This window comes from Elaeis guineensis, chromosome 13 (assembly GCF_000442705.2).
Source record: "Elaeis guineensis isolate ETL-2024a chromosome 13, EG11, whole genome shotgun sequence".
In the NCBI taxonomy this organism is placed as follows: domain Eukaryota; kingdom Viridiplantae; phylum Streptophyta; class Magnoliopsida; order Arecales; family Arecaceae; genus Elaeis; species Elaeis guineensis.
Genome location: NC_026005.2, coordinates 19,130,262 through 19,142,775, shown reverse-complemented (window position 1 = coordinate 19,142,775; position 12,514 = coordinate 19,130,262). Strand labels below are relative to the sequence as shown.

At 46.6% G+C, this 12,514-nt stretch overlaps 1 long non-coding RNA gene across 1 annotated transcript; it reads right to left on the bottom strand.

The window, feature by feature from the left end:
• Positions 1 to 133: 133 nt before the first annotated feature.
• LOC105056324 (uncharacterized) lies at positions 134 to 1,003 on the bottom strand. Its single transcript, XR_833826.3, has 2 exons — positions 738 to 1,003; positions 134 to 319 (listed from the first exon to the last, which is right to left on the bottom strand). It is a non-coding gene; the product is annotated as an uncharacterized lncRNA (long non-coding RNA).
• Positions 1,004 to 12,514: the final 11,511 nt, after the last annotated feature.

Sequence of the window (12,514 nt, the reverse complement as noted above, 5' to 3'; positions counted from 1 at the left end):
TTGTTCCCAGTTATTTGTTACTTTTATAGATGGTTACTACAATATTGTCAGTTGCATGGCAGAATATGGCACCCATCATGCAGGATTTCATTGGAAGTGTTGCTACAACAGTAGTAATGTTAGCTTATCATCATTCTAGCAATACCACGACTTTATTTCAGAAAGCCCAGCCTAACATTCGGCATACATTTAAAATATAGGAAAATAGGAAAAACTAAAACCACATAAAAATGCTAGTCTTTGATCGGATGGGATGCTGAGCAGTCCTGCTGCTTCCTGTCATCTCCTATTTCTTGGCTGCTGATTTGCCACCTTTAGTCTGTCCCAACACACAAAAATAAATTACTATAATGACAATTGGTCTGTTTATTTCTCTACAAAATTTTCAACTCCTTGAAAAATTTGAAATTAATGATCATAGGCATATTAAGAAGTGAGGATATACTGGCATATATAAAGGTAAATAAGTGCTCGGGCAAGACACGACTAGAGATGATGGTAACGTTATCTTATTGACATAAAGAATGATGTCATAGAAATATGAAAACTAATTATGTCAAATAAGTTGTGTCTTGGGACCTTTTGAGTTAAGACCAACAAGTGTTATTTAAAGGCCATCATATGAGTCGAGATTGCAAAGGTGGTGATTGTTACGATGGAAGGTTGTTGCTTAATGTCATAATCATGCACCTTGCTTTGGAATAGCTATGATTTTATGGTCATAGCAAAATGGTTACCTTCTTCTTGGGCTCCCGAGGCTTCTGCTCGGCCTTTTTTGGGCCCAGCTTTCTAGCCTGAGATTTGGGTGCAGCAGCACTGGTTTTGGCGGGGGGAGGCTCCTTCTTGGCTTTTTCCAAGGGAACCTGGGAGCCTTCGAGAGGTCTCTCAGCCTTCGCGGAAGCCATTCTTTCCGATCACTCTCTTTTCTCAAAGAACACTGAGATTCGAGAAGGAAGACTGGTAGTTTTCGCTTGGTACGTGTAATTGCCTAGCTGGTGGTACTTATAACACTATATGGAATTAGATTCAAATCTATTAAACAAAAGAACTTTGGATTTGTATGCCATGTGGGTGAGGAATAAGGGAGGAAGAATATTGGAAAATCTGGCATGGAATTGGATGCGTAACAATAATGCGATGGCGATGCCTTATTTTAGCACAACTGGTACAATGTGATGGGTCCAATCTGTCATAGTTATTTTTTCTAAAAGAAAATATTTTTTATTTTTTAAATTAATTATAGAATCCTCTTGATATTCGGGATGAATTATACTTGCATTCAATAATCTAAAAAACATACCCTCTTAGGTTTATTAGCCTTAAATGATATACCAGAAAAAATTTTAAAATGATGAAAATAATCTTAAGTGCTGTAGCATACGTCAAAAGAGATTAAAAATATATATATTTTTGTGCCCTCCTTCCCACTCAAGGATAATTCTGACTTTTTATATGAGATTAATAGTTTCACTAAACTCATTAATTTAACTAGATGCAGTTACAAGTTTAAGTTTTATCAAAAATATATATATATATACTTAGAGATTTTATAATTTATTCTTATTTTTTCATAAAAGAAAATAGTATAAATCCGGTCACAAGAAAAAAAAAAATATTGGTCATTTTTGGATCAGTTCAATCATGATTTTAGGTGTTGGCAAAACAAAATCGCGAGTAGAAGTATTCAAACGGACATTCTTTTGTCGGTTATTTCATCATTATAAATTCTAGGCACATCGTAATTGTCAATATAAATAAATGACATCATTCCATCCGAAATGGATGTCATTTTCTAGATGTGAACGTCCACCATCGTTCTAGACTCTCTTCTTCAACCAAAAAAATACCATCCGCAATATTTTAGAAATGTAGGAATCCACGTTCCCAGGAACCACCGTCAAGCTTCACTCCGGCAGCCACCGACGGCGCTAGCTTGCTGTTCTCCATGGGCGACCACTGCGACCTGTTCCGGAACACCGTCAAGCTTCTCTGCTCCGCTGCACCCGCCGGCAGAGTATGCTGCCCTGGGGATTACGATCTGCACCACCGCATACTTCTCCGCCACCGGTTCGTACTTCGGAGGTCCGTTGAATCCTTTCCCTCCATCTAAGCCTTACCAATAGTCTTTCGGCCGTAAGGCACACATCTGACCGCCCACCTAATCGTCTCGGCCTCACTTGGTTCCCAGCTTAAACATTAACAAACGTGTTTTGAGGGATTCTTCACCAATTTCCTGTTTGGTGCCAAGCAAAACAGAACCCGAAATTGACTTCTTCTTTGTGATCGGCGAAATATAAGGGCTGAGACGGAACCTCGAGTCTCTTAGGTACCCATCCATCCTGTGGATGGTCACTCTCAACCACTGATGTTAGTTAAGTACGGGCTAAGCCATGTGTTGATGGAATTAGATTCAAATGACATCGCCAAAAGAATCATACTCTTTGAGGGTTTTAGTGGCCTGACATAGGAATATTGCCCAATTATAAACGTTAAAAGATACTTCTTGTTTATCTCATTCCTGACCTACCATTTCTTCATGCTCGTAAAGTTTCATAACACCTCCAAAGGAAAATTCTACATTACCCAAACATGGCTTGACCCCAAGTCATCGCATCATCTTTTGCTGGAAGAAGGTCATGTTTCTATTCAACTGCTAATGCTGATGAAATTATATATTATTTTTGGTGGAGGTTATAAGAGAATTCCAGAGCGTCACGTCAAGGGACAGCTTGGGCTCTCTATTATCCTTGACCACCTAAAAGGACCAGCATCAGCATGGGTTTATGGTCTTTCACTCTTAACAAAAGGCCCTGCAGTATTTCTTCAAAGCTGTAGCTCCCATGATGCACAAAATGCTGTAATGAATAAATAGAAGACCCAATAAAAGTTTTGGGTGGCATCTTGCTTCCATTCAGCCAAAAACAATAAGCAGAACACCATGCATTATTGGATCATTGCAGTCTCATCAAATCAGTGCTGTCGATGAAGTCCGCTCCTTAAAGCGACATACGCAGCAAGTCGGTAGACCAGCAACATGGCAAGAAGAGCAGCTACATCGAATCCTTTCTTGTGCAGGCCCATGTGCTTGATCATAGGGATGTCGACAACCCTGCAAAGCTCTTCGGAGCCACACTCATAGTGCTCGTTTTTATGAAATTGCACCCCTAGGAGAAGCTTGTAGCAGTAGTAGCTGAAAAAAATGTACTTCAGCCAGACAATAAAAGGTGGTGTGTGAAGAATGTAGTATCTACCAACTAGTAAGAAAGTAAGAGTGGTCACAGATGTTAGGGTGCTGGCTTGCTTCACATCCATCAGAATGGCCCCAATGGCAAGGCTCAGACCCCGTGAGACGAGGACATTTAGAAGGATGACACCAAGGATGAGGAAGAAGTCAGAAGGTGAAGGCTTGAGTCCTCCCATCCGATAACTTATGATCGTGAAGGCCGTCGGAAGGATGAGCTCCATCGGTAGGTTGCTGGCCATGCAAGCTAAGAAGTAGGGGGAGAGATGGTACATTCTCGACGAATGTTCCTTGATCAGAATTGTCTGCTCGTCTGGGAAGGTGAAGATGGCATTGTGGAGGGGGAAGAAGCCATAAAACATTGCAAAGAAGAACAGAAGTCCCACCCATCAGGAACAAAGAACTGAAAAAGACTTGGAATACAATGTGTATCCTTAAGGGAGTTTGCTAAAGAAAAAAATCCAAGGAAGAAATAAATGACTTGAGACTCGTTACTAGCATACCCTCATCATGCATGTGATGATAAGCATCCGAGTGCCACCAAAAGATGCCTGAGAGGATCGAGACCGACATGACCTGAAATATCCTGAGACCAGAGTATGATTCATGCCTCCTTTCTTTCAAGCCCCTCTCTAGCAACACTTTGAACTGAACCCACTAACTTGTGCTCCATTTGTTCTCAGAACCCACTAGAACTTACAAGAATAAAGGTAATTGTTGGATGGATATCTGATCAGGACACCATCTCCCAAGATCTTTTCAGTACCACGCGATGCAGCAGAAAGAAAAAAGAAACAAAATAAAAGGAAAAACAATCAAAATACGTGGATCCGCCACAAAAGAGCTCGCCTCCACGGGACATTCAAACTTCACTATGAAAAAAAAATTTTACAAGAGGAGACCTCACCCTTAACCCTTGTACACCCAATTCTCTCTCACCTGAAGTTTCCCTCACAAAAGCTCTCTCTCTCTTGGAGACCCCCCCTGAACCCCTGAAGTGCCTGGCGACCGCTGTCCAGGAGCCTCCTGCTCCTTCTCTCTCAGCACTCTCGCCTCTCTCTCTCTTTTTGGGTTCGTACGGCGCAAATCCGGACCCATTGCTTCATCTGTTCGTCACAGGCCCTTTTAAAGGGTTAAACAGAGTTTAAACCTAATTAGATTAGGTTTAAGAGTCCTAAACAAGCCAAATCAGCTTCCTGAACCGTCGGATCGTCACCGAAAATCACCTGGGCCCTCCGATCATGCTCTGGTCCACGGAATAGTGCCGTGGACCGCGAGAAATGCATGAAAAATGCCCACGCGGTCCACAGGCCCCGCCGCGGACCGCCCGATCCACGGTGGACCGGGGCAAAGGGGCCAGCAGGCCGCTGGCCTGGGCCGGCCCCCGCGCGCGGGCCTGGGTCACGTCTGCGCACGGGCCTGCGCGCTCCTAGGCCGCACGCCCGCCTGGGCTGCGCGCCCTGCTGGGGCGCGCATCCCGCTCGGGCCAGGGTCGCGCGTCCTGCGAGCCGCCACCTGCGGCCGCGCCGCTGCCACCCGCCGACGGTCCTCCACCACCTCGATTCTCGTGCCGACTTCAAAAGCTCGTATCTCCTCCATCCGAGTTCCGTTTCAGGTGATCTTAGTCTCGTTGGACTCCGTTTTTCGCCGCGAACCTCGCTGTGGGCTCAATGTGGGCTGAATCTCGAGGCATCAAATCCTAACAATCTCCACCTCGACTCGATATTCGGCCTCTTTCAAACTCTGAGAGCTTCTGGATCTCCTCGCCCCCATGCCCTGGGACAATCGCCTGCTGATCATGGATGGGCAAACATGGGAGTCGAGCCAGACTGCTCGATCCCATCTCCGTCGTATGCTGTGCTCCTCCTGACCTGAGACCTGCTCGGGGCATCATCCTGCGGCAATAGAAATCTCACCTTGCGACGTCGCCTCTCGTCCTCCCGAGTCTCTTGTCTCGTACCCGATCCGCCTCCTCTAGCTCCACCTCGCTCTGGGCTCCACCTGGCTCCCGAAGCTCCACCTCGCACTGGGCTCCCTGCTAGATAATAATGTCCTCTGCCTCCTTCTTCCCCTCCAGCACAATCCTATCGCCGCGTAGCACCCTCAGGATTCCTCCACCAGCTACCATCCTGTAGCCTCTTGAATCCAATCTGCTAAGTGAGATAAGATTCCGTCTGAAATCGGGTATGTATCGGACCTCCCCCAATCTCCTCACTGCACCGTCATGTGTCCTCCAGCTGACCGTCCCAATGCCTCTGATCGCACAGCTCGATCCATCCGGTAGATATATAGTGCCCTCACTGTTCTCCAAGGAGTCAAACTGTTCCTCTCTGCAACACACATGATAGAGGCATGCAGAATCTAATATCCACTGCTGGGAAGAAATAGATACCTCGTCAGATATCTCCAGGACATCTCCATCTGAATCGCTGCCGGCCGTCGCTATAGCAGCCACCATCCGATTTTTAAGTTGAGGGTAATCTCTGGCTAAATGCCCCAACTCCTCACATCGGTAACACCTGATTTTGCTCAAGTCCCTCCTGGACTTAGACCGCCTTCGTTGCGATCTCCTGCCGCTCCGTCTACCGCCTCCTGCTCTTCCAGAAGCCACCAAAGCTGAGCTACCGCCACCTGAGCTCGAAGCTGGGTTCTCCCTCCTGAGAACCTCGTTCTGGAGTATCGCCGCGGTGACCTCATCCATCTTGATAGTGCTCTTCCCCACTAGAAGAGCAGTCACCAAGGACTCGTACGAAGGAGGAAGCGACGCCAGCAAAACCAGCGCCCTGGTCTTCTCCTCAACGTTCTCGCCAACGCTGAGGTCAGTGAGGATCTTCTGAAAGTGGCTGAGATGCTCCTGCATGCTCTGTCCCTCAGTCATCCACAGTTGGTAAAACTGCCTCCAGAGGAAAAGAGTGTTGGTGAGAGACTTCGCCATGTACAACTTCTCGAGCTTCGACCATAGCACCGTCGGAGAAGTCTCGCTCAGCACATGGATCACCACCTTATCCGTCAGGTACATGCGGATGGTACTCATCGCCTGCATCTGTAGCCGTTTCCAATCTCGCATCTCCATGGTGGTCGGCTTCTCATCGCACAAGAGAGCATCGATCAATCCCTGTTGGATGAGCACATCCTTCACCCTTGTCTGCCACAAGGAGAAATTGCTCTTACCATCGAACTTGTTGATCTCCATCTTGATTGTTCATATCTTCTCCATCTTCAGTCTTGCTCACCACCGCTGCAGTCTGCGTTCTTGTACCGCCTTACTCTGATACCACTTGTTGGGTGGATGTCTGGCCAGGACACCACCTTCCAAGATCTTTTCAGTACCACGTGATGCAGCAGGAAGAAAGAAGAAACAAAACAAAAGGAAAAACAATCAAAATACGTGGATCAGCCACAAAAGGGCTCGCCTCCACGGGGCATGCAAACTTCATTATGAAAAAGAAATTTTACAAGAGGAGACCTCACCTTCAACCCTTGTACACCCAATTCTCTCTCACCTGAAGTTCCCCTCACAAAAGCTCTCTCTCTTGGAGACCCCCCCTGAACCCCTGAAGTGCCTGGCGACCGCTATCCAGGAGCCTCCTGCTCCTTCTCTCCCAGCACTCTCGCCTTTCTCTCTCTTCTCGGGTTCGTACGGACTTCGTACGGTGCAAATCCGAACCCACTGCTTCCTCTGTTCGTCACAGGTCCTTTTAAAGGGTTAAACAGAGTTTAAACCTAATTAGATTAGATTTAAGAGTCCTAAACAAGCCAAATCAGCTTCTTGAACCGTCGAATCGTCACCGGAAATTACCTGGGCCCTCCGATCGTGCTCCGATCTATGGAATAGTGCCGTGGACTGTGAGAAACGCGTGAAAAATGCCCACACAGTCCACAGGCCCCGCCGTGGATCGCCCGGTCCACGGTGGACCGGGGCAAAGGGGCCAGCAGGCCGCTGGCCTGGGCCGGCCCGCGCGCGCGGGCCTGGGCCGCGCCTGCGCACGCCTGGGCCACGCGCCCGCCTGCGGCCGCGCAGCTGCCGCCCACCGCCGGTCGCCGGCGGTCCTCCATCGCCTCGATTCTCGTGCCGACTTTAAAAGCTCGTATCTCCTCTATCCGAGCTCCGTTTCAGGTGATCTTGATCTCGTTGGACTCCATTTTTCACCGCGAACCTCGCTGTGGGCTGAATCTCGAGGCATCAAATCCTAACAGTAACATCTCTTTGGTTGCATTATAGTCTATTTATCTTGAGGTTCGAAACGTTTAGAAGAAAATTTTATGTATATCAAGGGGGCTTACTATGATGATTAAGAGCACATTTCAAAAATCTATCATGATTCAAATGGTGCTGATAGATCTTGGACTCCACAATGTGGTCCAAATTCTTTTTATATGAGAGCACGAGGTACTGCTTGATCAAAATTGGATCATCTATACATGCTCGATGGCCAGAGGGCTCCTCTCGATTCTCTTGCTTTGAGTGTGGTGCAATGCCTGCAAATCACATCCCGTTTCCAATTACATTTAGGCACCTGCAGTCACATAGCATAATTAGCCAAATAACAACTCGTTAGCAATATAATTACTAGTGTGGACCACCATCTTAATCTTGTCTGACCATATGACCGAGATAAGTAAGAGTCACAAAATCACCTTTAAGACTCAACTCGGACCTCGGCTAGGACCGTGGTACTCTCAGGTCGGCCCAAGCTGACCTCCGGCTATGATGCACAATAATCTCTGTTGATAGATTCTATCCCTCTTCCAACTTTGAAATGTCTTGATAAGAAAGGCTACTTCTGCGACCGGATGATGCCCGGAATGAAAATAATTCTCTGCCAGCCTAATCTATGCACAATAATCGAAAACTAGTCAGACTCCATAGCATGTACGACTTTAACCCTTCCTCTATAAATAAAGGGATGGAAACTCTTAAAATAAGCTCTCGAAAGACCTCGAAACACTCTCTCACCATTGTTCTCCAATTTCAAACTAACTTGAGCCTCGGACAGTCTCCATCAGAAAATTTTTTGATCAGAGATTTATTTTGCAGGTCCAGCTCTAATATTTAGGAGGTATCTTATCGGTACCTCATCTCCAGAAGAGGATACCTCCACCTCATCCCCAAATGAGGATATATCCACTTCATATCCAGTCAAGTACTCCACCTCATTTCCAGATGAGGACACCTCCACCTCATCCCCAGTCGATGATACTTTCACCTTATCTTTAGTCGAGGATACTCCATCTCATCTCCAATCGAGGATCCTTTCACCTCATCTCCATCCAAGAATACTTTCACCTCATCTCTAGTTGAAGACTCCACCTCATCTTCTGACAAAGATCCCTTCGTCGTACCTTTTTTCGGAGAGACAAAGTCCGATCTCATCGGCTTAAGTTTTGGTCACAATAAATTGGCACTAGAAGAAGGGTCCAATCTTTACTTGGGGCTTATTTTAAGAAAGTATTTCATCATGAGGCCACGAAGAAGAGCTTCAAACACCTCCCTCCACTGAAAAGGTACAAGCCTTGACCACCATGATATAAGGAATGTAATAGGCCGCTGTAGCTCAATCTATATCAAATTCCCATCACCAAGGCCATGTTAGATCGGTGACCTAGTACCACCTCATAGTCTGAGGTAAAGGCACAGTCGATGCAGCTGACCTGAGGGCCCTAACTGAGGATGGTGTATGCGCCCACCAACTCTTTAATCAAGAAGAGACTCTTACAACTCAAAAGCTCTTATAATGAGAGACTTTTAAGCCCTCATCCATTGTTCTATTTTTATCCTCCTTGCAGGTCCATAGGTCTATGAGCATCTGAAATCAAGGCCGAGCGACTAAGCCAAAGGTCAAGATAAAAATCAAGATTGAATCGAGGTGAAGATCAAGATCGAGGCCGAGCTACTAAGCTAAAGATCGAGGTGAAAATCAAGATTGAGCTGAGGTGAAGAATGAGGCGGAGTTATCAAGCCCAATACACTTCACCAAGCCGAGATGAAGATCAAGACTAAGGCCGAGCTATCAAGCTAAAGATCGAGATGAAGATCAAGATCAAGTCAAGATGAAAATCAAGGCTAAGCTATCAAGCCTAAGGCACTTCACGAAATTGAAGAGAAGATCAAGACCGAGATCAAGCTATCAAGCCAAAAATCAAGATGAAGATCAAGATGGAGATCGAGCTATTAAGTCAAAAGCTGAGGTGAAGATCAAGACCGAACTTAGATGAAGACTGAGGCTGAGGTACCAAGCTAAAAGCTGAGATGAAGATCGAGATCGAGCTTTCAAAAGTCGACTTCTAGAAAGTCGAGCTCTCAAAGGCCGAACTCCCGAAGCTCTCAAAAATTGAGCTCTCAAAGGCCGAACTCTCAAAGTCGAGCTCGCAAAGGCCAAGCTCCTGAAATCGACCTCCAAAATGCGAAGCTTCCAAAAATCGAGCTCCCAAAGACAAGCTCCTGAAGGCCAAGCTCCCGAGAGGGATCTCCGGAAGCTAAGTGCTTGAAGACTGAGTTCTCGGAGATCGAGATAAAAATATTTACTTGAGAAAGTCAACCTAAAAGGGCCAACTAGAGGCAAACTAGCTAAAATAGGCCGATTTGGCGAGTTCTTTCATTCTTTATGTATAGATCTCAATGTCTTTCCATGATTCTCCGACGCACGCTTCTCAACTATGGACGAGCTGAGTGGAATACATCTCCATATGATTCTTCAACATGCATACCTCATCCATAGATGAGTTGAGAGGAATGCATCATCTCCAAAATTCTCTAACGTACGCTCTTCATCCACGGATGAGCTAAGCAGAATGCTTCTTCATGCGGTTCTCCAATGTATGCTTCTTGTCCATGGACGAGCTGAATGGAACGCATCTCTATACTGTTCTCCAACATGTATTTCTCATCCATGAATGAGCTAAGTGGAATGTGTTGTCTCTCAAATTCTCCAACATGCGCTCCTCGTCCATGGACGTGTTGAGTGAAACATGTCTTCATACAATTCTCTAATATGCATTCCTTATCCACGGATGAGCTGAGTAGAATGTATTATTTTCGAAATTCTCCAACGCACGCTCCTCATCCATGGAGGAGCTGAGCGGAATGCGTCTCCATGCATTTTCAAATATGCGTTCTTCATCCATGGATGAGCTGAGAAGAATGCGTCTCTGAAATTCTCTAACACGCACTCTTCATCCATGAATGAGCTGAGTGAAATGCATCTCCATGCGATTCTTCAATGCGCACTCCTCATCCACGATGAGCTAAGTGGAACATATCTCCATGCGAATCTGCAACACACGCTTCTTGTCCATAGATGAGCTAAGCAGAAAGCATCGTCTCCAAAATTCTCCAACATACGGATAAGCTGAACAAAGATCATAATTATAATGCCAACTAGCACTCCTCATCCTCATTGTCAGATGAGTCAGATAAAGACTGAGAATGATGATGAAGGCGCAACTCATTGGAGACCCCTCAGTCGAGTTGATTAGAACACCTTGTATTAAGATAAGCTGGATGGAGATTGAACTTTTATCTTGGAGCACGAGCTATATATAACGGATGAACTAAAGAGAAACTAACTTTTGCAACGTGGAATTCTACGGATGGCGATGAAGGACAGATGATAAAGGCAGTCAAGTGGAAGATCTCAACATCAGATCGACCTCAGCCCGAAACTTTTACACTCTTCATCCGATTTCAACTTGAGCTCAGACTCAAGAGTGGGGGCCTATTGTTGTGGATCACCACCTCGACCTCAGTAGACCATATGACTGAGGTAAGCAAGAGCCATAAAATCACCTTTAAGACTCAACTCGGATCTTGGCTATATCCGAGGTGTTCCCCTCAGTCAGGATCGTGGTACTCTCAGGTCAGCCCAAGTTGATCTCTGGCTATGATGCATAGTAGTCTTTGTTGATAGATTCTATCCCTCCTCCAATTTTAGAATACCCAGACAAGAAAGGCTATTTCTGCGATAGAATCACATCGTGAATGAAAATAACTCTCTGCCAGCCTAATTTATGTGCAATAATCGAAAACTGATCAGACTCCATGGCGTGTACAACTCTAAATCCCTTGTTATAAATAGAGGGGCATAGAGACCCCCAAGGTAAGCTCTCGAAAGACTTCGAAATCTTCTCTCACTGTTGTTCTCTAATTCCAAGCTAACTTGAGCATTGAAGAGTCTCCATTAAAAAAATTTCTGATCGAAGATTTGTTTTATAGGTCCAACTCTGGCATTTAGGAGGCATCTTATAAGCGCCTCATCCCCAAATGAGGATACATTCACTTCATATCCAGCCAAGTGCTCCACCTCATCTCCAGATGAGGACACCTCCATCTCATCTCCAGCCAAGGATACTTCCGTCTCATCTCCACCTGAGAATCCTTTCACCTTATCTCCATCCAAGGATACTTCCACCTCATCTCTAACCGAAGACTCCATCTCATCTTCTGACAAAGATCCCTTCATTGTACCTTGTTTTGGAGAGAAAAAGTTCGACTTCACCAGCTTGGATTTTGGCCACAACAATTACCATTAGCTAAATCTAGCAGAAACTCGATCGAATTCATCACACAGCCGATTGGGAACCCAATCGAACTGACATACTCCACCGCTCGGCTTGATCGGCCGTTGTAGATGGGCCAGCCACCCTCAACCAGCACAAGCACCCGATCGAACATCTCGAAGACTCGGTTGGAGGGCTAGTGCACAACGGCAACTACCGGCCGTCATGTGCCACCACCTAGAGCACCTCCACCACCCATGCCGCTACTGTGGAGTCCAGCCCCAAGGTGGCTTCATCAAGCAGCAGTAGGGTGGCGCCAACCACCAGCTCCATCCGATGCTCACCCGTCGGTGCTCCCTGCCGGAGGCCGCATCGACGGTTGCATCGATATGGTGGGAAAGGCCGAGCTCGACGGCAATGGCGTCAGCAAGGATGCGAAGGTCGGCAGCAGAGAGGGGGAGGCAGAGGGCGGCGGCGTAGGCGAGGGTCTCGCGAATGGAGAGTTGGGGAAAGAGGAGGTTGAATTGGGGGAGGAAGGCGGTGGAGCTGGCAATGGCAGCGAAGAAGGGAAGTCCGTTGTAGGTGATGGAGCCGGAGGTCCAGTGGCCGCGGTGGAGAGGGAGGCGGCCAGCGAGGGCAGAGAGGAGGGTGGTCTTGCTAGAGCCGGAGGGATTGAGGATGGTGAGGAGCTCGCCAGGGGGGCCAGGTCGGACACACCCTGGAAGATAGTCTGGTTTGATTTTATTATGGAGTACCCCACCTCTTCAAACTGTACCG